Here is a 4,994-nt window from a genome sequence, read left to right on the forward strand (position 1 = left end):
ACTGTGGTGGGTAAACTATTCTTATCATAAGCAGAAAGATTAAATGATGAATCAATCAAAAATAATAACTATGACAACTTTTTAAGACATGAACAGTATAATAAGATATAAATAGAAACAACAAAAAATTAGAAAGGGGGGATGAAGTTAGGGTGTAAACTTTTTATTAGCTTTCTTTTTGCTTGTTTATACAAACAGTGATAAGTTTTTATCAGCTTAAAATAATGGGTTATAAGATAGTATTTGCAAGCCTCATGGTAATCTCAAACCAAAAAACATACCATGAATACACAAAAAACAAAAAGCAAGGAACTAAATCATATCACCAGAGAAAATAACATTTACTAAGGGAAAACAGGAAGAAAAGAAAGAAAGAAGACCACAAAACAGCCAGAAAACAAGTAACAAAATTGCAAAAGTTAAGTTCTTACTTATCAATAATAACATTGAATGCAAACTCCCCAATGGACTAACCTCTCCAATCAAAAGACACAGAGTGGCTAAATGGATAAAAAAAAAAATAAGACCCATGATCTGTTGCTTACAAGAAAGACACTTCACCTACAAAGACACACATAGACTGAAAATAAAGTGATAGAAAGATATTCCTTGCCAATAAAAAACAAAAAAGACCAGGAGTAGCTATACTTGTAACAGACAAAATCGATTTCAAGACAAATCTATAAGAAGAGACAAAGAAAGTCACTATATAAGGATAAAGGAGTCAGTTCAGCAAGAGGATACAACAATTTTAAATGTATATGTACCCAACACTGGAGCACTCAGATATATAAAGTAAATATTATGAGAGCTGAAGAGAGAGAGAGGTCCCAATATGGTAATACCTGAAGACTTCAACACCCCACTTTCAGCACTGGACAGATCTTCCAGATAGAAAATTAACAAATTGGACCTAATTTGCATTATAAAACAAATGGATTCAATAGATATTTACAGAACATTTCATCCAATGGCTGCAGAATACACATTATTTTCCTCAGCACATAGATTATTCTCAAGAATAGACCAACTCTTAGGTCACAAAACAAGTCTTAAAACATTAAAAAAATAAATAAAAAATACTGGGCCGGGGATGGTGGCTCACACCTGTAATCCCAACACTTTGGGAGGCTGAGGCAGGCAGATCACAAGGTCAGGAGTTTGAGACCAGCCTGGCCAACATAGTGAAACCCCATCTCTACTAAAAATTCAAAAATTAGCCAGGCATGGTGGCGCATGCCTGTAGTCTCCGCTACTTGGGAGGCTGAAGCAAGGGAATCACTTGAACCCAGGAGGCAGAGGTTGCAATGAGTCGAGATCACGCCACTGCACTCCAGCCTGGGTGACAGAGCAAGACTCCGTCTAAAAAAAAACAAAACAAAAAAACCTGAAATAATATCAAACATTTTCTCTGATCACAATGAAACAAACCTAGAAATTAATAACAAGAGGAATTTTGGAAACTATATAAACACATGGAAATTAAACAATATACTCTTGAACGACCAGTGGATCAATGAAGTAATTAAAAACGAAACTGAAATATTTATTGAATCAAATGATAATGGAAACATAACATACCAAAATCTATGGGATACAGCAAAAGCAGTTAAGTACTGAGGGAATTTTATAGCTACAAGTGCCTACATCAGAAAAAAAGAAAAACTGGCCGGGCGTGGTGGCTCACGCCTGTAATCTCAGCACTTTGGGAGGCCTAGGTGGACAGATCACCTGAGGTCAGGAGTTCCATACCAGCCTGGCCAATATGGCGAAACCCCGTCTCTACTGAAAATACACAATTAGCCCCTTCTCCCCGGCGGTTAGTGCTGAGAGTGCGGAGTATGTGCTCCAGGCTCGGAACATACACTTATTATTTAAAAAAAAAAAAAAAAAAAACTAAAAAAAATTTTTAAAACTTCCCCAAAATGTACAAAAAATCTGCCTCTCCCCCGCCGTTGACTTTTTTTTTTTTCTTCTTCTTTTATAAAATAACTCCTTGAAGCAGCCGAGGCCGACCCGCCCGCCCGCAGCAGCTCCAAGAAGGAACCAAGAGACAGAGGCCTTCCGCTGCCCAGACTGACACCGCCACCCTCGCCCGCAGCCAGCGGCAGCGGATCAACACCGCTCTGGGGCGGTTGAGTAGTTTTCGATTCCGGGTGATTTTTGGCCCTCTGCGCTTGCCCCCGCTCCCCTCCTCCCGTCTCGGGCTCCCAGCCCTGGTATTCACTCTCCTCCTCTCACAGAAAGGTCGCGGCCCGTGGCCCTGCGGGCAGCCGTGCGGAGATGAACCCCAGTGCCCCCAGCTACCCCCCGTCCTCGCTGTACGTGGGGGACCTCCATCCCGACGTGACCCACGCGATGCTCTAAAGTTCAGCCCGGCCTGGCCCATCCTCTCCATCCGGGTCTGCAGGGACATGATCACCCGCTGCTCCTTGGGCTACGCGTATGTGAACTTCCAGCAGCCGGCGCACGCGGAGCATGCTGTGAACACTATGAATTTTGATGTTATAAAGGGCAAGGCAGTAGGCATCGTGTGGTCTCAGCGTGATCCATCACTTCACAGAAGTGGAGTGGACTGCATATATTAAAAATCTGGACAAATCCATTGATAATAAGCACTGTATGATACATTTTCTCCTTTTGGTAACATCCTGAATTTCATGTAAGATGGTCTGTGATGAAAATGATTCCAAGGACTATGGATTTGTACACTTTGAGACACAGGAAGCAGCTGAAAGAGCTATGGAAAAAATGAATGGAATGCTTCTAAATGATCGCAAGGTAGTTGTTGCACGATTTACGTCTCGTAAAGAAGGAGAAGCTGAACTTGGAGCTAGGGCAAAAGAGTTCACCAATGTTTACGTTAAGAATTTTGGAGAAGGCATGGATGGTGAGCGCCTTAAGGATCTCTTTGGCAAGTTTCGGCCTACCTTAAATGTGAAAGTAATGACTGATGAAAGTGGAAAATCCAAAGGATTTGGATTTGTAAGCTTTGAAAGGCTTGAAGATGCACAGAAAGCTGTGGATGAAATGAATGGAAAGGAGCTCGGTGGAAAACAAATTTATGTTGGCAGAGCTCAGAAAAAAGTGGAAGGGCAGACAGAACTTAAGCGCAAGTTTGAACAGATGAAACAAGATAGGATCACCAGATACCACGGTGTTAATCTTTATGTGAAAAATCTTGATGATGGCATTGATGATGAACGTCTCCGGAAAGAGTTTTCTCCATTTGGTACAATCAGTAGTGCAAAGGTTATGATTGAGGGTGATCGCAGCAAAAGGTTTGGTTTTATATATTTCTCCTCACCAGAAGAAGCCACTAAAGCAGTTACAGAAATGAATGGTAGAATTGTGGCCACAAAGCCATTGTATGTAGCTTTAGCTCAGTGCAAAGAAGAGTGCCAGGCTCACCTCACTAACCAGTATATGAAGAGAATGGCATGTGTGTGAGCTATGCCCAACCCTGTAATCAACCCCTACCAGCCAGCACCTCCTTCAGGTTACTTCATGGCAGCTATCCCACAGACTCAGAACGGTGCTGCATACCATCCTTCTAGCCAAATTGCTCAACTAAGACCACGTCCTCGCTGGACTGCCTAGGGGGCCAGACCTCATCCATTCCAAAATATGCCCAGTGCTATCTGCCCAGCTGCTCCTAGACCACCATTTGGTACTATAAGACCAACTTCTTCACCGGTTCCACGAGTCATGTCAACACAGCGTGTTGCTAACACATCAACACAGACAATGGGTCCATGTCCTGCAGCTGCTGCTGTGCAACTCCACATTATAACTATGCTGCGGGAGTTCACAATCCTCAGAAACATCGTAATGCACAGCCACAGGTTACAATGCAACAGCCTGCTGTTCATGTACAAGGTCAGGAACCTTTTGACTGCTTCCATGTTGGTATCTGCCCATCCTCAAGAGCAAAAGCAGATGTTGGGTGAACGGCTGTTTCCTCTTATTCAAGCCATGCACCCTACTCTTGCTGGTAAAATCACTGGCATGTTGTTGGAGACTGGTAATTCAGAACTTCTTCATATGCTGGAGTCTCCAGAGTCACTCTGTTCTAAGGCTGATGAAGCTGTAGCTGTACTACAAGCCCACCAAGCTAAAGAGGCTGCCCAGAAAGCAGTTAACAGTGCCACCCGTGTTCCAACTGTTTAAAATTGATCAGGGACCACGAAAAGAAACTTGTACTTCACAGAAGAAAAATGTAAATATTATGGAAAAAACATTGCAAATTATAAAATAAATTTAAAAAGGAAAAGAAACTTTGAACCTTATGTACCAAGCAAATGCCAGGTCTAGCAAACATAACACTAGTCCTAGACTACTTACTGATTTAAAAATTAAACACACACACACACACACAAATAGTAAAATATGAAAACACATTAATGTTTTATAGACTCTGGGAAAAAGAATTTTCAGTAAAGTACAACAATTTAAAGCATTCCTTTCTTTAATTTTGTAATTCTTTACTGTGGAATAGCTCAAAATGTCAGTTCTGTGTTAAGTAACAGAATTAACTGAGCAAGGAAACGTAATTCAGATTATAAAATTATGACTTTAATAAAAATTCTTTAAACAGTGAAAAAATAAAATAAAATACAAAAAGTAGCCGGGCATAGTGGCACGCGCCTGTAATCCCAGCTACTCGGGAGACTGAGGCAGGAGAATTGTTTGAACCCAGGAGACAGAGGTTGCAGTGAGCTGAGATCGTGTCACTGTGCTCCAGCCTGGGCAACAGAGCAAGACTCCATCTCAAAAAAGAAGGGACAGAGGGAGGGAGGGAAGGGGAAGGGTGGGACGGTGCGACAGAGCAAGACTCCATCTCAAAAAAGAAGGAAGGAAGGGAGAGAGGGAAGGGGAGGCAGAAGGGTATTTGAGGGCATATTCTTTTTTCTCTCCATTAAATGAGGAACATAATATCGCTCTGAAATTCCACTTCATTTTGTTAACCATGTGCAGAGGATTTTGCTTTTAAA

General features: G+C 41.8%; 1 pseudogene; it reads left to right on the forward strand.

Annotated features, from left to right (window-relative positions):
* The first annotated feature begins 2,083 nt into the window (after positions 1–2,083).
* On the forward strand, positions 2,084–4,253 carry LOC103238634 (polyadenylate-binding protein 1 pseudogene; annotated as a pseudogene).
* Positions 4,254–4,994: the final 741 nt, after the last annotated feature.

This window comes from Chlorocebus sabaeus, chromosome 11 (genome assembly GCF_047675955.1).
Source record: "Chlorocebus sabaeus isolate Y175 chromosome 11, mChlSab1.0.hap1, whole genome shotgun sequence".
Taxonomy (NCBI): domain Eukaryota; kingdom Metazoa; phylum Chordata; class Mammalia; order Primates; family Cercopithecidae; genus Chlorocebus; species Chlorocebus sabaeus.